Raw genomic sequence first — 26,724 nt, forward strand, 5'->3', positions numbered from 1 at the left:
TGGTTTATTTCTGCAGTAAAATGAGTTCCTCGGTCTGATTCAAACCATCAAGGAATGCCGAAATGAAGAATAATCTGAGTTATTAATTTCTTTACCACTGTAGCGGCATTAGCATGTCTAGTTGGGGAGCATTCAATCTCTCCACTAAGCATGCAAATAATAACCAAACAGGGAGAATATCCTAAATCTGGAGCTAAATCTATAAAATCTATTTGAAGTGCCACAAGTGGCACTGTTGACCTTGGAGGATTTCCTGAGGTATACTGGTTTCTGCAGGAAATCTGGTGAGATTTATAAGCTGTGCATTGGGAAATAACTTGTGCAGAATTTTTGTGAATGCCAGGATAGCACCAATTATCTTTTAGTTCCTTAGCTATTTCCTGTCTGAACATACATCCTATCTGATGGGATATTAGTGCAAGCCAAAAGATCAAACGACAGGGGACTACAGGAAATCCATTTGGTTCTATGTATAATTGGTCATAATTATTTGGCATTCTTCTGTCCTTTTCAGATAGTGGGGCATTCTGATAGTAAAATCAGTCAAGAATAAAAACAGGTTTATAAATTGGATGGAAAAAGGATAGGGGGTCCGCTTTCAACTATGCGTTTAGCAGCTTTGTCAGCCTTATCATTTTGTAGAGATATAATGTCAGTTTCCTTGGTATGGGCTGGACAGTGAATAGTAGCAATTTTAGCAGGGAGATGAATAACCTGAAATAGGACAGCAATTATATGTCTGTTGGCAATGAGTACCTGCAAAGGTTAAGAATCCATGAGATTTCCAGATTGTGCCAACAGCATAGCAGACTCCAAAAGCATATTCCAGATATGCTTTTTAACATTGACTCCAGGTCAATGTAAATAGTGGCAGTTTTTCCCTTTGCCAATGTGCAGGCTCTGATAAGAGCTATGAGTTCAGTGTTTGAAGCTGATTTTTTTTCTGGTATGGTAAGGTGTATTTCAGAGTACTAAAATTCTCTTTTTCTCAGTTTTATTGAGATATAATCGACATATAACGTTGTATTAGTCCAAAGTGCACAACACAATTTGATATACGTATATAGTATATATTGCAAGATGATTACCACAATAAATTTAGTTAAAATGTTGTGATTAGAACTTTTAGGATCTACTCTGTTAGCAACTTTCAAATGTGCAATACAGTATTGTTAACGATAGTCACCATGCTGTACATAACACCCCCAGAACGTATTGATCTTCTAACTGGATGTTTGTGCCTTTTCACCACCTTCACCCATTTTCCCAGCCCCCCATCTCCCATCCCTTGCCTCTGGCAACCACCAATCTGTTCTCTGTACCTATGAGTTCGGGTTGTTTTTTTTGTTTAGATTCTGCATATAAGTGAGATCATACAGTATTTGTCTTTCTCTAACTTATTTTACTTAACATAATGCCCCTCAAGTTCCATTCATGTTGTCACAAATGGCAGAATTTCCTTCATTTTTATGGGTAAATAATATTCCATGTTATTTGTGTATGTGTATATATATATATATACACACACACCACATTATCTTTATTCATTTATTCATCGATGGACTCTTTGGTTATTTCCACGTCTTGGCTATTATGAATACTGCTGAATGAACATGGTAGTGCAGATATCTTTCTGCAACAGTGATTTCATTTCCTTCAAATAAATACCCAGAATTTGAATTGCCAAATAATATGGTAGTTCTATTTTTAATATTTTGTGGAAACTCTATACTGTTTTTCATAGTGGCTGCACCAATTTACTTTCCTACCAAAAGTGCACAAGGGTTCCCTTTTCTCTACAGCTTTGTCAACACTTGTTACTTGTCATTTTGATAATAGCCATTATGACAGCTGTGAAGTGGTATCTCACTGTGGTTTTGATTTGCATTTCCCTGACGATTAGTGATGTTGAGTACCTTTTCATGTGTCTATTGGCCATCTATATGTATTTTTTGAAAAAAATGTCTATTCTGTTCCTCTACCCATTTTTTAATCAGATTGTTTTTTTGCTATTGAGTTGTATGAGTTCCTTATATGTTTTGGATATTAACTCTTTATCAGATATATGATTTGCAAATATTTTCTCCCATTCTGAGGTTGCCTTTTCATTTTGTTGATGGTTTTTTTTGCTGTGCAGAAACTTTTTAGTTTGATGTGGTTTCAGTTGTTTATTTTTGCTTTTGTTGACTTTGCTTTTGGTATCAAATCCAATAATCATGGCCAAGATTGATGTCAGGGAGTTTACCACCTATTGAGCTGATTTTACATTTGGCAAAGTGTATGCTTCAAATGTCTCATGTGGGGAAACTATGGCATAATAGTTATTATGTTTCCCCAGAAATTTCATTTATAGTAGCCATCACAAAATAGAAGAATGTCTGGGTTGTTTAAGGGGTATCTAAAAGGTCCTCTTGTGGGTTTGAGACCATTTTTATAGTTGCAAGCCAATCATGTGGAATGGAGTAGGGCTCCCCATCATCAGGGAAGGGTAGCAGAGTAGCTGAATTTAGAGAATAACAGCAATGTAAGTTGATGGAGGAGTTTGTTCATTGGGCCTGTGCATAGATATTATGCTGCCACATAGAGAAGTGCTGTGTTTTATGGACTTGTAAAAGAGCAGAGACTACATGGAGAACATAGAGGTGAATGGAAGAGCCTAATATTAGGGTATTGGCCTTGTCAATTAAAGCAGCTGCTGCAGCTACTATACACAGGCACAGGAGCATGCCCAATGCCACAGGGTCTAATTAACATGAGAAACATATTATAGAACATATATGAGACATAAAAGTTTGTCTTAGAACACCTGCAGTAATCCCATTATTTTCATGGCAATATAGGTGAAAAGGTTTGCCAAAATTAGGTAAGTCAAGAGCTAGGCATGTGGACAGTGCTACTTTTAAGGCTTCAAAGGTGATTAATGCCTCTAAGGGCCGGGAAATGGGTTCTGAAGGACTGACTGGGAGGAGGGCACATAAAGTTTTAGCAAGGGCGGAAAATTAGAAATCCATTGACAACAATAGCCAGCTGCCCCTAAAAATATATTTAACTGTTAAAGAAACAGAAGGAAGAACAAGATTGACTCAAGGTACTTTGAGGTGAGTTTTTGAGTACGCTGAGATATCTCATGTTCTAAGTAGGTAACTGTTGTTTGTACCCATTGAAGTTTAGATTTTGAAGCGTGTGGTATCATTTGGCTAGTGCATTTAGAAGAATGAGGGAGTCTATAGGAGCACCATACTTAGTTCCGTTACAAAGTAAGAGGTCATCAACATATTGCACAAAGGAGGAGTCTTGAATAACGGCTATAGAGTCTACATCAGCTTTAAAGCGTTGGGGAAAATTTTGAGGTGAACTCACAGTAACGCAGAGGTGTGCAAGTCCTTGTTGTTTTTCTCTAAATATAAATGCATAAAAAATTCAGTCAGGGTGGAATCTTAAAGAAAGCTGAGGAATGGTCAGTTACTGTAAATGAGGCTGCGTCAGCAGGGACTGAGGTAACAACAGTAGCTGGGTTGGGGAGTATGGGATGGCAAGAAATTACAAGAGTTTATGGCCCTTAGCTCTTGTACGTATTGATTCCCTTCTGAATCGAATTCTCCTTTTTCACTGGCAAGATTGGGGTATTGCAGGGTGAGAAGGTAACAATGAGAATACCTTGCTGTGAAAGTGAGTCTATTATAAGTTTAATTTCTTGTTCTGCATCTTAAGAGAGAGGGTGTTGAGCTACTAATGAGAAAGGTATATTCCTTGTCTAGGCAATGTGCACAGGTTCTGCATTTAGTAGTAGTCAGTCTCATTTGCATGTGAGTTCCAAAGACTAATTGGGGCACCTGTTAAGTTTGGTTCCTCTTCAGATGATTTTGAATCGAAATGTGTCTACATTAGGGAAAGTAGGAAGTTTGAGATTTAGTGTGAGGGCAGGGAGATAAAAAAGCCCATCTCATTAAACTGTATAGTGGGATTCAATTTACATAACATATCTTTATCAAAAAGGCTAGCCAGTGAGGTGTCAGAAAATAGAAAGACATGGTGGGTGTTAAGAGGACCTACGGATATTGGGGTAGCCTGAGACATGGGCAGTAAAATAGGCTGCCTAGAGACTCCGATGGAATTGGAATTGGTGGGTAGAGAGAAATCCTCTGAGCAGATAGTAGAGAAAGTTGTGCCAGTATCAATAAAGAAATCTAGTTCCCAATCTTCTATTTTAATTTTAACAATGGATACTGAGGTACAACCAAGGATCAGCTGACTCCGTCAATCAGTGAGGTTTATCAGGAGTTGTCTCACAGAACAGGAAAAATGGACCTTGCAAGGGTGCTGGAGTCTAAGGGAGTTTCTCTGTAAGCTTTCCTTTCTTTTAAGTGCAGGACATTTCCACTTTCAATGTCCTGGCTTTTTATAGCATCTGCAAAAGTCTTGAGATGGATACGGGAAGCTTTGTGGTTGGCAAGGCTTTGAGTTATTTTCAGTCACCTTTTTGTTTTGTAAAGACTCAATAATGTACACCTGAAATGCACACAATGTTATAAGCCAATGTAACCTCAATAAAATATTTTTTAAAAAAATGACTCTATTTGCAAGTCAAAGACTAGTGTTTTTAGTTCTTTCTTTTTCTTGCTTTCTTGCATGCTATATTCAAAGAATTGGGTAGCAGCCTCAATAATAATGCTGAGAGGTTGTCCTACCAATCCAACCAAACTATTTTAGATTTTGTTAAAAATTAGGGAGATGATTTCTGACTACAGCAGACATTAAAAGATTTCTATGCTCTGGGACCTCTGGGATTAATGTAGTGTGCCTCGGGAAAGTCTGTATAAAGTGTTCTACAAAGGCCTTGGTTTGTTTACTTTCTTTCTGAGCGCACAATTCAACCTTAGATCAACTCACCTTAGGGGAAAAGCCCTCTGTGATTGTTCCTATCAGGCCCTGTATACTGACCTCCAGCTGAGCCATTTCCTAGTCATTTGTAGGAGGTCCTGGGAGAGAATCTGGCCACTAGTTTCCCTTGTGGTGGGGGGCGGGGAGGGGGAGGACTTCCTCAGAAGGATATTTGGCTTGGCATATAATTACAGTATAACAATGAGTGGGAAGAACATCTGTTAGTAGCCAGTTGATGTCCCTATAGATGAAATTGTGAATGACCATTAATATTTCTAGCTCCTCTCTAAATTTGGTAAGATCTTCTAAAAGTGGGGGTAAAAGGGCTTTGCAACGTAAAAGATCTGCTTCTGTCTGGGGAACGTGAATTCTTTGCAGAGGAATTCAAGGATACTTTCAGAAAGATACATTCCTGGGAAGGCATGGAACATATGGGGTTTGAGTAGAGAGCCCTGGCAAGTAGGTGGAGTAATGAGGGATAGGAAAAATTAGCCTTGCCGCGGGTTCCCAGAGCCTCTGTCAAAGTGATTTCCTGGTTATCAGCATTTAGTGAGTAACTTTATGCCCATGCCTGGAGGTCAGACCAGAGTACTTTTTGCAATTCTTGTAAATAAAGGGAAGTTAAATGGGCAGCTGGATGTTTAAGGGATTTGAGGGGGTCAGTTTGGAGGAGTTTTGGGGATTAAAGAAATTTCTTGAGGAGGTAGGGCCAGAGTTTGGGGAAGTCGATTTGTGGCAGGGATCCAGAGAGCCAAAAGATCTTCTGAAGAGTCAGGGATAAGGAATTGGAGGTACAGGGAAGTATAGAGAGGAGAGGGGAAAGGAGACTTTATGGTGGGTGTGGATTTTAACTTTACTTTAAGCCTAATTTTTGTTCTTTAATTTTGTTAAGGGAGTTCCTCAGGCTAGCTGTAATGCTTGTTGTGTCTTTCTTTCGATCTGATCTTCCCATTTAAAGCAATAAGGCATTTGTTTAGGATGAGAGCTCTCTAAAAATCCTTTTTGATATAAAAGATTTTCCAAATCAAAAGATCCATCCATCACTTGGCTATCAACAAGTAAAATCTCTAAGGACGTACCCATCTCAAATGCTGTTCAAACCAGGAAGCCTTTTTATGGAAAGGTCCAGTGGCGATGTTCCAGGATTAGAGTAAATTGTTATTATGGACACAACAGGCATCTCTGGAGCAGATGCAGAAGATGCAGCCGCCATGGAAAGCACTCTCATTGTCACAGGTGGTCAGGATGATGTTGATGAAAATTCCTGTCTCTAGTCTCCTACAAAAGTGAGATGCCTTTAATCACAGACCCTCTAATTTAGGCAGGCAATACTTGGTTGGGAATTTTCTCAGTACTAACAAGACCATGAAGGAGAGAGACAACAAGGACCCCTTATGGGTATAGCCCCTCTATTTAGACAAATTTCCCTGAGAGTTGGCGCCATTGGACAGACAATGCTGCTTGTGTACCTCATGTCTTGGGTTTTTAGCCTGACAGCTAGCTACCAGATGCAGGTTTGATAATGTGCACCTGCCAGAAGGCAGACAAAATGGAAAGAACACTTTCACAGGATCCAATCCAAGCTCTCAGAATGTAACAGGGGATGGAAGGAGAATCTCAATCCAGTTTTATTGTTGTCGCACAGCGAAGTTTGTCCAAATGAACACCAGTCTGATGAGAACCATAAACTAAGCAGTCTGTGAGGCTGGCTCTAACAACAGGCTTAGAGGATCTATGCCTATGTTCTGCCCTATGATTCTTCCCCTTATAACAAATGGCATGGAAGACAAAGACAAAGGAAAATTATGGCTGCTCTTGAGAGGGAATAGATCAATAACAACGGCCAAAACAAAAGTTACAAGACCCAATGAAGTAGTTCACACAAATGTTTTCTCTCACTGATCTAAATTTGAAAGGGAAAAGACAGGGAGAGACAACTCTTACTGCCCTCTCTCAATTGAACCCTACAGACAGAAATCCAGTAGACTGACTTCCTAAGCATTTTTATCTTTTGCCAGCTTTATCAGGCATCCCGAGATCTTAGCTGCAGTCTCCAAAGTGAGCAGGTTGTTCCAGCTGATATTGTCCCTTCATGGTCTCTATAGCTGTGAAGGAGGAAAAAAATCTTTCTTCTACCTTCTTTGCTCCTGTGACTGGGCCTGTGAATTAGAGCAACAAAAGACAAATTAATGAGATAAAGGGCATACAAATTTTATTTGCTCTTAATATTTTTATTTGTTTTTACATGCATTTTCCACTGACTAATAGAAAAGAAATGAAGACTCAAGGAAGTGGTTAAACTTGGGGAATTTATATACCATCTTAACAAAGGACAATAAATTATGGAGAAGACAAGACAAAGAAAAAAGGGTCTGGGTTTCTAGGGGCAGTAACTTGTGGGAAGGTAAATATACAGGGGAAACTAATGGGAGATAAAGGTCATTTAGTGAGGTTTTGTTCGTGTAGACTCATCTCATCACCTTCTCCATCTCTGGTGATAATGAGATTCCTCCTCTCCCGATGAGAGCGGGGGACCACTTCACGAGGAAAATTTAGACCCTGTTCTAGGCAGACAAGGGGAGGGCAGAGAGCTTTTCCTGTGTCTGATTTTTCTCAGTTGCCTTCAGTTCAATATAATCTTTATGCCAATATGGTATATTTTGGGGTAGAATATTCTGATGTCTTTCACTGACATGGTACTAAATTTATTAGCATTCTCTAAAAGTTATCCTGCTTCCACAAACATTATCACTTTTTTATATCTTTCCAGAGATAGTCTGGGTATATACATGCAAATATTTTCCGCCATACATGGTCTCATACTATCCAAGATTTTCAACACATTACTTTTCTACTTAATAATTTATCTTGGTTTTCTTTCTGTCTCAATAAATTAATAACTTCCTCATTCTGTTTTTTTGGGGGGATCTTGTTGTTAAGGGTGTACATCTTTCCACTGACTAAATATATCATAATTTACTTGACCAAAAATGCTGTTAGTGGACTTTTAAATTATTTCCAATATTATGACATTACCACAATACTGCAAAGCATATTTTGTATGTTTTGCTTTGCACATATGTGAGGCATATTTATAGAATGTATTCTTAGAAGAATTACTGTCAGAAAACGTGGATATTCTGCCTAGGAATTGTAAAAGTTTATACTCCCACCAACAGAATATTACAGTGCAATTATCAGTTCATACTACCCAACACAGTGGTTATCAAAAGTTCTAAAAACACCTCATCATAATTTATTTCTCATTTCTCTTATTATGAGAGAATTTTTATCATCATTTCATATTTAAAAGCAAAGGACCTCATTAAATAGGGTCATTTTAAATTCCATACCAGTAGAATAAGATACTTTGTAGTTGGGAAGATAGTTAAATGGAAGGCTGGTAGTTATAGTAGAGAATTCTAGTGAATACTATGGTGCTATGCCTAGGTGCTCTTCAGTGCTGTTGCATCCATCCCGCAGCTGCTGGCTCTGAACTGGCTACTGTGGAAGCTGCATTCCTCATGGGTAATTACAGTTGCTCATAGGGAACTGCCCTACTCAAGGTTACGTTCTCTAAAAGGAAGCAACCTGTAGCCAATGACAAGTCAATACAGGGATATAAATGACCAGACCCTTGATTCAATTGGAGCAACCCTGAATGGTCATGCCAGCTCCAGAGCTACTATACTATCAGTTGAGGACTCAGTTATAAGGACATTGTGCTTGGTTTCTCCCTCTCCCTAATCCTGGATTTCTCACTTTACTACAAGTGATGCATTTCTCAGTAAACTTTCTACATGCTAATTCCCATCTCAGAATCTATCTATCTAGGGAATTGGATCAACATAGTTGGTGGCAGGTGTGAGCCTAGGAAGCAAACTCTAAAAGGGGATTTTGGTGCTACATTACTTTTCAACCCACTGGTAATTAGGAAATATTAAAAAGGATTTGGGAGACAGTGGGGCTGTTTGTTAGGATACAGGTCTGGTTTCTGTAACAAACAACAAAAATGTAGTTGATTAACAAGATAGAGGCTTTAGTGTCTCTCCCAAAACAATCTAAGTGTAAGTAGTCTAGAATGGTGCCTACATTCTGTTGGAAAACCAGGCTTGGTCGATTTGGTTGTTCTGCCATCCTCAGCTTTATCAATGTTCTGCTGTACAGACATCCTTGCATCTTTGAGAATTAAACATAATGTATTTTTTAATATATTGTTTGATTCAGTAATATATGTTTTGAGAATTTTTGCATTTACATTCATAAGTTAAATGGTCAATATATATTCATTCTTGAACAGTTCACATCTGTTTTGGGAATAAATGCTACACTTGCATCATGAAAAGAGCTAGAGAACTATGGTTTTCTTATATTTTCAGGAAAACTTTAAAAAATATAGATTAACTATTAGTTGAAAGTTGGATAGAACTCACTTGTAAAACCATTTGGGCCTGAGATTTAGGGGAACAAAAGTATACTATTTCTATTTTTTGATACTTCTAGAATGACTCAAATTTTTTATTTCTTCTTTTACCACTTTTGGCATTTATAATTCTATGAATTTATTCATTTTGATGAGGTAGAGTCATTAATTGTGTCCTTTATTATTTATTAGAATTCTTTTGGGTCTGTAGTTATTCTTTATTTCATTATGGTTTATTTTCTTTTTCTCTTTATTTCTGGTTTGTTAGTCAGTTTTGAAAGAAATATGTCAATTTCATTAATCTTTTTAAAGAACAAGTTTTATCTGTGTTATTATTATTTTTATTCCTACTATTTCTGCCCATTATCATTTCTATTCTATTAGTCTTTTAGTTTTAATTAGTTGCAATCTTTCCAAAATAATGAGCTGAATGCTTAGCAATTTAAAAATCATCCTTGAGCTAGCAATTAAAGTTTGGCAGCCTGGGTTCAGTTCCCAGGTGTGGAACAGCAACACTTGCCTGTCAGTAACCATGTTGTGGTGGCGGCTCACAGAGAAGAACCAGAAGGACTCACAACTAAAATATACAACTATTTACTGGGGCTTTGGGAAGAAAAAAAAAGAAAGGAAGATTGGCAACAGTTGTTAGCTCAGAGCAAATCTTTCCCAGCAAAAAAAAAAAAAAAAACTACAAAAAAATTATCCTTATTTCTTTATAAAATACAAACAGTACACATTTTCCTCTAATAATTGCTTATCTGTGACCCACAAATTCTGACAATTAGTGTTTTCATTATGACTTAGGGGTTTTATTCCCCCATGGGGAAGATTTGCCCTATGCTAACATCTATTGCCAATCTTCCTCTTTTTACTCCCCAAAGCCCCAGTACATAATTGTGTACAGTTGTAAGTTCTTCTGGTTCTTCTGTGTGAGCCATTACCACAGCATGGCTACCGACAGATGAGTGGTTCCATGCCCAGGAACTGAAACCAGGCCATTGAAGCAGAGCACACTGAATTTCAACTGCTAGGCCATCAGGGCTGGCTCATTATCACTTAGTTTTAAATATTTCTTTATTTCTTATGATTCCCTTTGCATGCCATGGGTTATTTATGAATATGTCATTTCAATTTCTAGCTTGTGATTTTAAGCTATTCTTCCAATATTATTGATGCTAATGTTATCACACTTTACTGATCTTTTGGGATTCATGGAGGCTTTCTATGTGACAAAATAAATGTTCTATTATTTTAAATATTCTGTGTGTGCTTGAAAATAATTTTCTTTTTCTTTTATGGGGTTATATTTATATACACATACACACACACGTAGAGTATATATAAAACAGATTTATTTCTAAGTTTTGTAGAAGGATGTACTAAAGTCTCTAATTAAATTGTTGATTTATCTGTTTCTCTGAAGTTATGACACTTTTTGGTGAACATATTTAGGTTGCACTATTAGGGGTATACCCCTAATAGTATATATATATATATGCACACACACACATACATATACATACATAATAGATATATCTTCTTGTTCAATTGTTCCTTTTACCATAATATAACATCCTTATTGTTCCCTTATTTTTTTTGGTGAAATTCTAATTTTTCAGATATTTAATATCACCTATTGAGCTTTCCTTATCATAGTGCTTGATATTTCCTTTTTCTTTCCTCTATTTCCAAGTATTCCATGTACTTTTTTTTTTTTTAAGATTTTATTTTTCCTTTTTCTCTCCAAAGCCCCCGGTACATAGTTGTGTATTTTTTCTTTTTAGTTGTGGGTCCTTCTAGTTGTGGCATGTGGGATGCCACCTCAGCATGGCTTGATGAGCAGTACCATGTCTGTGCCCAGGATTCAAACTGGCAAAATCCTGGGCCACCAAAGCAGAGCGCAGACACTTAACCACTCAGCCACGGGGCCGGCCCTTCTACGTACTTTTAAACAACATCTGGTTGGATCCTATTTTTCCATTTTCTAAACTATCTGTCTTTTTTTAGAATTAATGAGTATCCCATTTATATTGATTGAAACTGCTGTCATATTACTATATATTTGTCACAATTTTACATTTTCTATTTAATAATTTCCTTTTTTATTTCTTATGGGTATCAGTTTTTCAGTATTAGATTAGTCATAGTCTTTGCTTCATGAAAACCTGTCCCCATTGGTCTATGCATCACCCTCTTTTAATTTGTTTATTTGCTTTATAATGAATACACATGAACCAACCATCCTCTGTAATCTAAGAACATTGACAATTCATATCTATCTCTGTGTTCCTCTTATTTCTGATCACTCTGACTCCCTTGACTCAAGAAAACTAGTATGTTGCCCACTTCTCCTCATTTACATTAATAAAACCCAAGGCAGATTCCCCATCATCTCTAACCTAAGTTACTGCAGTAGTTTCCTAAGTAATTTCACCGTGTCTACTTCTGTCTACCACGTATCAACTTTCTGCACTGCAGATAGAGTAAGCTTTATAAAATGCAAATCTGATCATTTCATTTTTCTGCTTAAAATCTTTCAGTGACTTTCAGTTACTTCTTAGGATAAAGAACAACATCCTTAGCATGGCTTCCAAGACCTTGTGTGATTGGTCTCTCCCTATTTCTCCAGCCTTGTCTTTTACCAAACACCTCCTTTCTTTCTGAGCACTAGTCACACAGGTGATTTTTTTTGTCTCTCAATCAATACTCCTTCCCCTACCACAAATTAAGATGAGGAACTTTATAACAATTCAGGACAATAGAATAAGAGAATTTACGAAACTTTGATTTTCAACTGAAGCTTGTGATGCTGTTTTATTATTTCTGCCGTATAACTTTTAAAAGTAGTCCTTGTACTTATATACCGCCTCCTTTCCCTTCTAAGAACTTCAAAATCTTTACCTAATGGAAAGTAACTAATTTTCATAACATTGTACAGTGTTTGGGAAGGTTAGATCTGTAATTCTATTTAATAGATGAGGCCAGGAAATGTAAAGTGACGTCCTTGCGGTTATATAGTTATGGGTCCCGCATTGGGAACCAAGGTTTCTGACTCTTACTTGAATGTCCTTCCCAGCTGACCCATCATTATGCTTAAGTATTCTGTGTAGGATTTTATTTTCTTGGAATTCAAGGACATTTCAAACACTAAGTTGATATACAATTTCAATGTTACCCTTGAGTGTTAAAGAATGGGATTAGAAAGCGAATTCATTAAATCAAAACTGATGATTTTCTTCCAAGAGGAAGGTTAACAGGGAGAAAGGATTGCCAGTATGAGTCTCACTTTGCTTTTGTCTTAAGTCTGACTGATTCACTTCTTCCTATATCAGCCTTCTTCTGTACTTTATTTCAAATTTAAGTAGATTATATACTACCTACTCTCTTGCCATTTCTGGGGGAAAAAACCATAAAAGTGGATGAGTATTTCCACCAGTGTTTTGGATGCTAATCTCTCATGCCCCCTGGCTTCCCTAATCATGATATAGATCCAGTACTACATTTCTCAAGAAATGTAAAAGGAGTTCAGAGAACTCATAGACTTGAAGGGAGTTTCTAGAAGGTGAGATAAAGTTATAGTAAAATTAATGATTTATGGAATTAATTCAGGAAAGATGAGGAAAAACTCATTATTCTCACAATTATAGAGCACTAAAGTAAATAGAATATTTTTAAAAGGCACAAAGCCTGATGAAGAAAGAAGAGTATTTGCCTCGACAAAAGAAAAATAAGAATGATTCATTTTTGACTTTTTATACCTTATTCATATATGAATTTTTTAACAGATGAAACAACCTACTTAAAATATTTTCAACATGCCAACATGAAAATGTCTATATCTTTTCTTCATCTATAAAATGGAAGAGAGAATAACAGACTTCTTATCTTAACTCACATGATTGCTATAAGAAGTAATTAAGCTACTAAGCATAAACATGAAAAGTTTTAATGCCTCAAATCAGCCTCATATTGCAATGTCTGTTAAAATGACTTCAAGAATATTCAGTTCAATATATATATTTTCAGAGGAGATATCTGAGTAATGACAATGGTAATCTCTGATTCATAATATTTTTGGTGATTTAAAGTGTCTTATTTGTGAACGGACGCCCCCAGAGGATCCACACACATCTAGGGCAGGAGTGAGAACACAACAGAGGAGCGACGGTGGAAACAGGTGACCAGAACCCTACCTAAACCCCCCGCAATTACTCCTAAACGCAGAGGGAAACTTTGGAGTTGCACACCTGAGCCCGCGGGGAGAGTCTCTCCCCGCCATTGGCGGGGAGACCCAGCCTGGTGCTCAGGGCGCCCGGAGGGTCCCAGAGAGAGACACGGAGGGCACGGAGGTCTCCCAGCTGCCGTTGCCCGCCCCGTGGGACTAGGGATTGCCAGAGATCTCGGAGAGGACCGGGGCTGGGGGAACTTTCAAAGGCCGGTTCTGCGACCCGGAGGGGAAGCGCTGGAGCTCCGCCAGGCAGCAGACAAAACTCTCTGTCTGCCATTAGCAGAGGGGCCACACCCAGCATTCAGGGCTCCCGGGAGAGGCCCGGAGAGAAGCCCAGAGGGCGGGGCAACCCCCAGCTGCCGTTGCCCGCCCCGTGGGACTAGGGATTGCTGGAGATCTCGGAGAGGAGAGGACCGGGGCTGGGGGAACTTTCAAAGGCCGGTTCTGCGACCCGGAGGGGAAGCGCCAGAACTCCGCCCGGGCAGCAGACAAAACTCTCTGTGTGCCGTTAGCAGAGGGGCCACGCTGAGCATTCACGGCTCCGGGAGAGGCCCGGAGAGAATCCCAGAGGGCGGGGCGACCCCCAGCTGCCGTTGCCCACCCCGTGAGGCTAGGGATTGTTGGAGATCTCGGAGAGGACTGGGGCTGGAGAGAGTTCCAGAGACCCAGCTTAGTAGCCTAGGGGGAAACCCTACAGGCTCACAGCAGCCTTAGGGAAAGCCTCTGCACAGCACCAGTAGAAGGCACCCAGCCTCCAGCCACAAGGCTGGAAGACCCCAGGGCAAAAGCAGCATAGCTAGGTGTACTAACCACAGACTGTAGAAGATGCCAATAGCTCTCCTGCAACCCATAGAGGACAAGTGAGATTTGGTGGGTGCCGACAGCAACGGAGCGACAAATATAAGTGATCCCACCCCTGGCCGCTGGAAAAGCCCATAACACCGTTGCAGACCCCAAGGAGAGAGCGCATCTAGGTGGGCAACAACAGTAGGCACCTGCAGCCTGAAGCCCCCCTGTGACGGCCCCCACGGCAGAGGAGGGAATCCAAAGGGCCACTGTGGCTACAAAGAGGGGCCCAGGCCCAGTTAGCAACTACGGACAGGGTTCCTGGTTGGTGAAGTATAAACAGCTGCTCCCCCCACCACAGCAGCTGAAACAAGTGAAAGGAGCAACTAAACTCTATCTCCATGCGGAGGCACAAATCAACAACATCAAGCAATATGAAAAAATACATTAAATCTCCAGAACAGAAAGAAAGTAACAAATACACAGAAAACAATCCCAAAGAAAATGAGATATATAACCTAAATGATGATGACTTCAAAACAGCCATCATTAAGATTCTCAATGAGTTAAGAGGGAATTCTGACCGACAACTCAACGAGTTCAGGAGCTATGTCACAAAAGAGTTTGATACGATAAAGAAGAACCAAACAGAAATATTGGAAATGAAGAACACAATAGGGGAGATTAAGAAAAATCTAGATGCTCTGAACAGTAGGGCCGATAATATGGAGGAAAGAATTAGCAATTTGGAAGATGGCAATATAGAATTGTTGCAGGCAGAGGAGGAGAGAGAAGCAAGACTTAAAAGAAATGAAGAAACTCTCCGAGAATTATCAGACACAATTAGGAGATGCAACGTAAGGATTATAGGTATACCAGAGGGAGAAGAGAAGGAGAAAGGGGCAGAAAACCTATTCAAAGAAATAATGGCTGAGAACTTCCCAAATCTGGTGAGGGAGATGGATCTTCAGGTGACAGAAGCCAATAGATCTCCAAACTTTATCAATGCAAGAAGACCAACTCCACGGCATATAGTAGTGAAGCTAGCAAAAGTCAACGACAAGGAGAAAATATTAAGGACAGCCAGGCAAAAGAAACTAACCTACAAAGGAACCCCCATCAGGCTATCAGCATATTTCTCAGCAGAAACTTTACAGGCTAGAAGAGAGTGGAATGATATATTCAAAAATCTGAAGGACAAAAATCTACAGCCGAGAATTCTCTACCCAGCGAAAATATCCTTCAAATACGATGGAGAAATAAAAACTTTCCCAGATAAACAAAAATTAAGGGAGTTCATTGCCACAAAACCTCCTCTTCAGGAAATCCTCAGGAAAACCCTCATTCCTGAAAAATCCAAAAAAGGAAAGGGGCTACAAAACCAAGAGCAGAGGAGATAAGTAGAAGGACAACAACAGAGAGTAGCAGCTCTACATCAGAACAGATTAAACCATGGGACGAGAAACAAAGGAAACTGAAGAAAACCGGAAAACAAGACACAAAATGGTAGTGGTAGGCCCCCACGTCTCAATAATCACTCTAAATGTAAATGGATTGAACTCCCCAATCAAAAGACACAGAGTGGCAGGATGGATCAAAGAACAAGATCCAACAATATGCTGCCTCCAGGAAACACACCTCAGCCCCAAAGACAAACACAGACTCAGAGTGAAGGGATGGAGAACAATACTCCAAGCTAATAATGAACAAAAGAAAGCAGGTGTCGCTATACTAATATCAGACAAGGTAGATTTCAAAGCAAAACAGATAAAGAAAGATAAAGAGGGACAGTATATAATGATAAAAGGGACTCTCCACCAAGAAGACATAACACATAAATATATACGCACCCAACACAGGAGCACCAAAATTTGTAAAGCAACTCTTAATAGAACTAAAAGAAGACATCAACAACAATACAATAATAGTAGGGGACCTCAACACACCATTAACACCAATGGACAGAACATCCAGACACAAAATCAACAAGGAAATAATAGAATTAAATGAAAAATTAGACCAGATGGACTTAATAGATATATATAGAACACTTCATCCAAAAACAGCAGGTTACACATTCTTCTCAAGTGCACATGGAACATTCTCAAGGATTGACCATATTTTGGGAACCAAAGCAAACATCAATAAATACAAGAGAGTTGAAATAATATCAAGCATCTTTTCTGATCATAACGCTACTAAACTAGAAATCAACTACAAGAAAAAAGCAGAGAAAGGTGCAAAAATGTGGAGACTAAACAACACGCTTCTCAACAAACAATGGATCATTGAAGAAATTAAAGAAGAAATCAAATATTATCTGGAGACAAATGAAAATGAGAACACGACATACCAAATCATTTGGGATGCAGCAAAAGCAGTCCTAAGAGGGAAATTCATCGCAATACAGGCTCACCTCACTAAACAAGAAAAAGCTCACGTAAGCAACCTCAAACGACACCTAACAGAACTAGAAAAAGAAGAACAAACAAAGCCCAGAGTCAGTAGAAGGAGGGAAATAATAAAAATAAGAGCAGAAATAAACGATATTGAAACAAAAAAGACAATAGAAAGGATCAATGAAACAAAGAGTTGGTTCTTCGAAAGAATTAACAAAATTGACAAACCCCTAGCCAGACTCACCAAGAAAAGAAGAGAGAAATCGCAAATTAATAAAATCAGGAATGACAGAGGAGAAATCACAACAGATACCAATGAAATACAAGAGATCATAAGAGAATACTATGAAAAACTATATGCCAACAAATTGAACAACCTGGAAGAAATGGACAAATTCCTAGACTCCTACAATCTCCCCAAACTGAATCAGGAAGAAATGGAGAATCTGAATAGACCAATCACAAGTAAGGAAATAGAAACGGTAATCAAAAACCTCCCCAAAAACAAGAGTCCAGGACCAGATGGCTTCTCTGGAGAATTCTACCAAACATTCAAAGAAGACTTAATACCTATTCTCCTCAAACTGTTCCAGAAAACTGAGAAAGATGGAGAACTCCCTAACACATTCTATGAAGCCAACATCACTCTGATCCCCAAACCTGACAAGGACAACACAAAGAAGGAGAACTACAGGCCGATATCACTGATGAACATAGATGCAAAAATCCTCAACAAAATTTTGGCAAACCGATTACAGCAATACATCAAAAAGATTATACACCATGATCAAGTGAGATTTATACCAGGGACACAGGGATGGTTCAACATCCGCAAGTCAATCAACGTGATACACTACATCAACAAAATGAAAAACAAAAACCACATGATCATCTCAATAGATGCAGAGAAAGCATTCGACAAGATCCAACACCCATTTATGATAAAAACCCTCAGTAAAATGGGTATAGAAGGAAAGTACCTCAACATAATAAAGGCCATATATGATAGACCCACAGCCAACATCATACTCAATGGACAAAAGCTGAAAGCCATCCCTCTGAGGACAGGAACAAGACAAGGGTGCCCACTTTCACCACTCCTATTCAACATAGTACTGGAGGTGCTGGCCAGAGCAATTCGGCAGGAAAAAGAAATAAAAGGAATCCAAATAGGTAACGAAGAAGTAAAACTCTCGTTGTTTGCAGACGACATGATCTTATACATAGAAAACCCCAAAGAATCCACAGAAAAACTATTAGAAATAATCAACAACTACAGCAAAGTAGCAGGGTATAAAATTAACGTGCATAAATCAGTAGCATTTCTATACACTAACAATAAACTAACAGAAAAAGAACTCAAGAACTCTATCCCATTCACAATCGCAACGAAAAGAATAAAATACCTTGGGATAAACTTAACCAAGGAAGTGAAGGATCTATACAATGAAAACTACAAGACTTTCTTGAAAGAAATAGGCGATGACATAAAGAGATGGAAAAACATTCCTTGTACATGGATTGGAAGAATAAACATAGTTAAAATGTCCATACTACCTAAAGCAATATACAGATTCAATGCTATCCCAATCAGAATCCCAAGAACATTCTTCACAGAAATTGAACAAACAATCCTAAAATTCATATGGGGGAACAAAAGACCGCGAATTGCTAAAGCAATCCTGAGCAAGAAAAACAAAGCCGGCGGAATCACAATCCCCGATTTCAAAACATACTACAAAGCTACAGTGATCAAAACAGCATGGTACTGGTACAAAAACAGGTCCACAGATCAATGGAACAGAATTGAAAGCCCAGAGATAAAACCACACATCTATGGACAGCTAATCTTCAACAAAGGAGCAGAGGGCCTACCATGGAGAAAAGAAAGTCTCTTCAACAAATGGTGCTGGGAAAACTGGACAGCCACATGCAAAAGATTGAAAATTGACCATTCTTTTTCACCACACACCAAAATAAACTCAAAATGGATCAAAGACCTAAAGATTAGGCCTGAGACAATAAGTCTTTTGGAAGAGAATATAGGCAGTACACTCTTTGACATCAGTTTCAAAAGAATCTTTTCGGACACTGTAACTCCTCAGTTGAGGGAAACAATAGAAAGAATAAACAAATGGGACTTCATCAGACTAAAGAGCTTCTTCAAGGCAAGGGAAAACAGAATTGAAACAAAAAAACAGCTCACTAATTGGGAAAAAATATTTACAAGCCACTTATCCTACAAAGGGTTAATCTCCATAATATACAAAGAACTCACACTGCTTAACAACAAAAAAACAAACAACCCGATCAAAAAATGGGCAGAGGACATGAACAGACATTTCTCAAAAGAAGATATGAATATGGCCAATAGACACATGAAAAGATGTTCATCATCGCTAATCATCAGGGAAATGTAAATCAAAACTGCACTAAGATATCACCTTACCCCCGTTAGATTGGCAAAAACATCCAAAACCAAGAACGACAAATGTTGGAGAGGTTGTGGAGAAAGAGGAACGCTCATACACTGTTGGTGGGAATGCAAACTGGTACAGCCACTATGGAAAACAGTATGGAGATTTCTCAAAAAGTTAAAAATAGAAATACCCTATGACCCAGCCATCCCATTACTGGGTATCTATCCTAAGAACCTGATAACAGATATCTCAAGAGTCCGTTGCACCCCTATGTTCATCGCAGCATTATTTACAATAGCCAAGACGTGGAACCAGCCTACATGCCCAGAAACTGATGATTGGATAAAGAAGATGTGGTATATATACACAATGGAATACTACTCAGCCATAAAAAAAGACGAAATTGGCCCATTCACAACAACGTGGATGGACCTCGAGGGTATTATGTTAAGAGAAATAAGTCAGTCAGAGAAAGACGATCTCTATATGACTCCACTCATAGGTGGAAATTAGTATATTGAGAAGGAGATCTGATCGGTGGTTACCAGGGAAAAGGGGGGGTGGGGGGAGGGTACGGAGGGGGAAGTGGTGTACCCACAACATGACTAACAAAAATGTACAACTGAAATCTCACAAGCTTGTAATCTATCATAACATTAATAAAAAAATAAATAAAGTGTCTTATTTGTGTTTTTTATTTTTTCTAGAAAAATAATTTATAGCAAAAATTGAAAGAGAGTACACTAAAGTGAAATTATTTCATTGCTTTAAAATTAGTTTTTATCATAAAGTTGTTCATGTTTCCTGTTTAAAATGTTTTAAAATAGCTCACAAAAAACTCAAATTATTAAACACTGACTATGACAGAATAGTTATACAGCAGGTGGTATATTTGAGAAAATACTTGTCATAATCATTCTTTTAAATACACCAATTAATTCTTATACATTACCAAAGATCATACAAGAATAATAGGATGTTATTGAGGATCATGCTAAGCCTAGGTAGTTCACATAATTGGGAGACCATTAATCATGACATACAGAGGACAATAGGTACAGTTGCATAGATTGTATACTGATCAAATGCAATAGGTTTGAATTTACAATCATATTACTTAAAATACGATTTTCACAGCATTAAAAACATATCCATACATTTAAGTATATTGATTAAATAATAGCAACATTTTCATTCAATATGAATTTTAAACCAGTCACAACCTTACCTAGAGGATCTTTATAGACTACCAAACTATCACTAGTTTAAATAGAACTCATTAATAACTGGTGGTCTTAAATACACCAAGTACAAGAAAATTGATCTCTTAGAGCTGTAAAACAAAATGAAAGTTTCTAGGGGCTTGCTCCAGTAAAATCTGAAATAGGGACGATGCGGGTCATGCACTGTTTCTTTAAAGATACACGGAGCCTGAGAATAGATTCATTTCAATACTCATGAATTAGTGGGTGGTAACTTTGATTTAGTGTATTTTATATTAGATTTAGTAAGTTATGTATCTAATTTAGAAGGCTATGTTTCTGGTTCAAGACGTGATGCATCAGATTCCAGCAGGACATCCAATGCAGCAGATGATATAACTTACTCAATGCATGATGGATCTGATGCAGAAGGTGATATATTTAATTCAGCAGCTAATATGTTAGATTCAAAATGTAATCCATTTTTTCCAGTAAGTAATTAGTTTTACTCATAACTGATTTATCTATTTTAGCAGGAACTATGCCATGTTCTGTGTTATTTATTTATGCATATGGGATATGAACTTTATTATTAATATAGATTTTCACTGCAAAATAATTCAGAAATTCCTGTATTACTTTGACTTATTTTCATTATCATTACTTACAAATGATTTCATTCATTTATAAATGGAGTTTGCATAGAACACCCGTTCAGAATAATCAGGAATGCTTATTAAAAGTGTATATTCCTCAGACCCACCACAGACCTAATAAGGAAGAGGGCCCAGTAGCTGTATATAGAACAAGGATCCAGTGTGATTTTTATGTATAGCATTATGTTTTATAAAGTTTGAAAACTCTGAGATGTAATAAACAAGATATATTAAGCAAAAAAGAGGAAAATATGAGGTTCTGCTAAACATGAAAAATAAATTTATCATGCACTCTAAACTTGATGTTTCCTTTGTCGTAATTTTCACAGCACCTCATCTGTTGTCTATACTACCTCTAATGTAGAATATAAAAACGCTGTGTAAAACTCACCTGCGACTGGCCTTATATAATGAAGTCAACTTTTCTTCTCTTCTTGTGGTCTGACAAAAAAATTGGATGTACTCAAAGTCTGACAAGACCTGTATTTCAGGGAATGGAAGAAAACAGTCATTAAGACTTTTCCTTTTTTACTTTTATATTGTAGTTTCTGATATCCCTATGCATTTATTTACAGTAATAATTAGTGTTCTATGTTATCTCAGACTCGTCCTTCCAGAGTCACATTAGAATTCCATTTTTCCAAATCTTTTAAGGTGACTTGGCTTGCTCATTGAAATATGAGCAGAACTGCTACATATCTCTTCTAGGTGGAAGCTTTAACAGCTAGCATGTGTACATTTCCCATCCTTCCCCTTCCTAATGAAGGTGTTTATTGCTACTATCTTACGTCTCTTTGACCATTGTATGTTGAATATGTGTGGGAAGCAGATAATTTTTTTTATTGAGGTAACATTGGTTTATAACATTATATAGATTTAAGGTGTACAACATTATAATTTGACGTCTGTGTATACTACAGCCTACTCAACTTCAAAAGTCTAGGTTCCATCTGTCACCCTATAATTGACTCCTTTTATCCATTGCCCTCCCCCCACCTTCCCCTCTGGTAACTACCAATCTGTTTGCTTCTATGAGTTTTGGGGGTTTTGATAGTTTGTTTTATCTTCCATATGTGAATGAAATCATACAGTATTTGTCTTTCTACATCTGACTTATTTCACTTAGCATAATATTCTCAAAGTCCATCCATGTTGTTGAAAATGGCAAGATTTCATTTTTTGTGGCTGGGTAGTATTCCGTTGTGTTTATATACCATATCTTCTTTATCCATTCATCAGTTGATGGGAACTTAGGTTTTTTCCATATCTTGGCTAGTGTAAATAAAGCTGCAATAAACATAGGGGTGCATATATCTTTTCAAATTAGTGTTTTCATATTCTGTGGATAAATACCCAGAAGTGGAATAGCTAGAACACATGGTAGTTCTATTCTTAATTTTTTGAGGAATCTTCATTCTGTTTTTCATAATGGCTGCACCAATTTACATTCCCACCAACAGTGTATGAAGATTCCCTCTTCTCCACATCCTCCCTAACACTTGTTATTTTTTCACTTTTTGATAATAGCCTTTCTAACAGGCATGAGGTGATACTCATTGTGGTTTTTATTTGCATTTCCCTAATAACTACTGATTTTGAACATCTTTTCATGTACCTGTTGGCCATCTCTATGTCTTCTTTGGAATAATGTCTATGCAGATCCTCTGGCATTTTCAGCTGGGTTGTTGTTGAGTTGTCTGAGTTCATTATATATTTTGGATATTAACATCTTATGGGATATATGATTTGCAAATATCTTCTCCCATTCAGTATGTTGTCTTTTTGTTTTGCTGATGGTTTCCTTTTCTGTGCCAAAAGTGTTTTAGTTTGATATAGTCCCTTTTATTTATTTTTGCTTTTGTTCCCTTTCCTAACGAGACATCTAAAAAGATATATCAAGAGTGTACTGCCTGTGTTTTCTTCTAGGAGTTTTATGGTTTCAAGTCTTACATTTAAGTCTCTAATCCATTTTGAGATAATTTTTGTGTATGATGTAAGAAGATAGTGGTCTAGTTTCAGTTTTTGCTAGTGGCTGTCCAGTTTTCCCAACACCATTTATCAAAGAGATTTTCCTTTCTCTGTTGTATGTTCTTGGCTCCTTTGTCAAAAATTAGCTCTCCATAAATGTGTGGGTTTTTTTCTGGACTCTCAATTCTGTTCCATTGATCTGTATGTCTGTTTTTCTGCCAATACCATACTGTTTTGTTTACTATAATTCTGTAATATAGTTTGAAATCAGAGAGTGTGATATCTCCAGTTTTATCTTTGTCTCAGTATTACTTTGGCTATTTGGGGTCTTTTGTGGTTCCATATAAATTTTAAGATTTTTGGTACTATTTCTGTGAAAAATACCATTGGGATTTTGATAGGCATTGGATTGAATCTTTAGATTGCTTTAGGTAACATGGAAATTTTAACAATGTTAGTTCTTCCAATCCATGAGCACGGAATATCTTTCCATTTCTTTGTGTCCTCTTCCATTTCTTTTAGTAATGTCTTATAGTTTTCAGTATACAGGTATTTCACCTCCTTGGTTAAATTTATTTGTAGGTATTTTATTTTTTTTGTTGCTATTGTAAATGAGACTGTTTTCTTAATTTCTCTTTCTGATGGTTCATTGTTAGTGTATAGAAACACAATAGGTTTTTGTATATTAATTTTTTATCCTGCAACTTTAGTGTACTTGTTTGTTATTTCTAGTTGTTTTTTCATGGGGTATTTAGGGTTTTCTATATATAAAGTCATGTCATCCACAAATAGTAACAGCTTTACTTGTTTTCTAATTTGGACACCTTTTATTTCTTTTTCTTGCCTAATTGCTCTAGCTAGGACTTCCAGTACTATGTTGAGTAAGAGAGAGTGGGCATCCTTGTCTTGTTCCTGTTCTTAAAGGGATAGCTTTCAGCTTTTCACCTTTGAGTATGATGTTAGCTGTGGGTTTGTTATATATAGTTTGTATTATGTTGTGGTACTTTTCTTCTATACCCATTTTATTGAATTTATATCATAAAGGGATGCTGAATTTTGTCAAATGCTTTTTCTGCATCTATTGAGATGGTCATATGATTTTTATCCTTTAATTTATTAACATGGTGTGTCACATTGGTTGATTTTAATGTTGACCTATTCTTGCATCCTTGGAATAAATCCCACTAGATCATGGTATACCATCCTTTTAATGTATTGCTGTATTTGATTTGTTAACATTTTGTTGAGAATTTTTGCATCTATGTTCATCAGAGATATTGGCCTATAATTTTCTTTTTTCCTTTTTTTTTGCATTGTCCTTATCTTGTTTTGGTGTCAGGGTAATGTCAGCTTCATAAAGTGAGTTAAAAAGTGTTCCCTACTCTTCAAGTTTTTGGGAGAGTTTGAAAAGGATAGGTATTAAATCTTTGAATGTTTGGTAGAATTCACCAGTAACGCCATTTGGTTCTGGACTTTTGTTTTTTGGGTGGTTTTTGTTTTTTTGAGGAAGATTAGCCCTGAGCTAACTACTGCCAATCCTCCTCTATTTGCTGGGGAAGACTGGCCCTGAGCTAACATCCATGCCCATCTTCCTCTACTTTATATATGGGATGCCTACCACAGCATGGCTTTTTGCCATGTGGTGCCATGTCCACACCCAGTATCCGAACTGGCGAACCCCAGGCCACCGAGAAGCGGAACATGCGAACTTAACCGCTGTGCCACCAGGCCGGCCCCAGGAGGTTTTTGATTATTGTTTCGATCTCCTTACTAATAAACGATCTATTCAGACTTCCTATTTCTTCATGGTTCAGTCCTGGAAAGTTGTATGATTCTAAAAGTTCGTCCATTTCTTCTAGATTGTCTAATTTGTTGGCGTGTAGCTGTTTGTAGTAGTCTCTTATGATCCTCTATATTTTTGTGATATCCATTGTAACATCTCCTCTTTTGTTTCTGATTTTATTTAGTTAAGCCTTCTTATTTTTTTCTTAGTGAGTCTAGCTAAAAGTTTGTCAATCTTGTTTGCCTTTTCAAAGAACAAGCTCTTAGTTTCATTGATTTTCCCTATTGTCTTTTTAGTCTCATTTATTTATTTCCACTTTGATTTTTATTATTGCCTTCTTTCTATTGAATTTGGGCTTCACTTGCTCTTCCTTTTTTAATTCCTTTAGGTGTATGGTTATATTATTTATTTGAGATTTTTCTTGTTTCTTGAGATAGGCTTGTATTACTACAAACTTCCCTCCTAGTACTGCTTTTGCTACATCCCATTGATTTTGGCATGTCATATTTTTGTTTTTATTTGTCTCCATGTATTTTTTGATTTCTCTGTTGAACCAATAGTTGTTCAGTAGCATGTTGTTTGATCTCCACATATTTGTGATTTTTCCAATTTTCTTCTTGTAGTTTATTTCTAGTTTCACACTATTGTGGTTGGAAAAGATGCTTGATAGGATTTCAAGCTTCTTAAATTTATTGAGACTTGTTTTGTGTCCCAACATATGGTCCATCCTTGAGAATGTTCCATGTGAACTTGAGAAGAATGTGTACTGTGCTGCTTTTGGATGGAATGTTCTGTGTGTATCTATTAAGTCAATCTGGCCTAATGTGTCATTTAAGGCTGATGTTTCCTTTTTGACCTTCTGTCCAAATGATTTATCCATTGATGTAAGTGGGGGTGTTAAAATCCCTTACTATTATTGTCTTACTGTCAATTTCTTGGTGTAGGTCTATTAATAGTTGCTTTATATAGTTTGGTGCTCCTATGTTGGGTTCATATATATTAACAAAGTTTATGCCTTCTTGATGGATTTTCACCTCTATCATTATACAACATCCATCTTTGTCTCTGGTTATCTTTTTTCTTGAAGTTTGTTTTGTCTGATATAAACATGTCTACACCTGCTTTCTTTTTGTTGCCATTTGCTTGTAGTATCATCCATCCCTTCACTTTCAGCCCATCTTTGTGTTTAGAGCTGACATGGGTCTCCTGCAGGCAGTATGTTATTGGGTCTTGTTTTTGATTCATCCAGCCACTCTTTGTATTTTGATTAGTGATCTACTTACATTTTGAGTGATTATTAATATATGAAGAATTAATACTGCCATTTTATCTTTTGTTTTCTGGTTGTTCTATATCTCCACTGTTTCTTTTCCCTTGTGTTTCTGTCTGCCATTTTTAGTTTGGTGGTTTTCTACGATTTTTTTTTTGTTACCTTTTTTTATGTTTAATGTCTCTGTTCTAGATTTTTGTTTCTTGTTTATCATGTCATTTGCATAAAAGGTCTCATATATAAAAGAGTCTTTTTTTGCTGATAGTATCTTATCTTTATTTTCCTATACAAGTTCCATTCTTTTCGGTCTCTCCTTTTATGATTTTGTTCTCATAAATTATCCATTTTATGTTGTGTGTTCATTACCATATTTAAGTAGCTTTGGTTATTTTTTTTTATTTTTCCTTTTTCTCCCCAAAGCCCCCCAGTACATAGTTGTGTATTTTTAGTTTGGGGTCCTTCCAGTTGTGGCATGTGGGATGCTGCCTCAGCATGGCTTGATGAGCGGTGCCATGTCCACATGCAGGATTCGAACTTGCAAAACGCTGGGCCACCAAAACAGAGCACGCAAACTCAACCACTCGGCCAAGGGGCCAGCCCCAACATGGGTTATTTTTAATGCTTTTTTTCCCCCTTTAACCTTTCTGCTATAATCAAATGTTTAACACCCTATTCTGTAATAGCTTTGCGATTTTCAGGTTCTGTCTG

The 26,724-nt window shown here is 37.4% G+C and overlaps 1 long non-coding RNA gene across 3 annotated transcripts in view; it reads right to left on the reverse strand.

The window, feature by feature from the left end:
- Positions 1 to 977: 977 nt before the first annotated feature.
- The window catches only part of LOC103559354 (uncharacterized), a 636,399-nt gene continuing 610,652 nt past the window's right edge, over positions 978 to 26,724 (reverse strand). For all 3 annotated transcript variants that reach the window (XR_011536262.1, XR_011536264.1, XR_011536263.1), the window contains 2 exons: positions 21,387 to 21,475; positions 978 to 7,040 (listed from right to left, as the gene is read on the reverse strand). This is a non-coding gene — a long non-coding RNA (uncharacterized lncRNA). The remainder of the gene's footprint in view (positions 7,041 to 21,386; positions 21,476 to 26,724) is intronic.

The sequence above is a fragment of the Equus przewalskii genome, chromosome X (assembly GCF_037783145.1).
Source record: "Equus przewalskii isolate Varuska chromosome X, EquPr2, whole genome shotgun sequence".
NCBI lineage: Eukaryota > Metazoa > Chordata > Mammalia > Perissodactyla > Equidae > Equus > Equus przewalskii.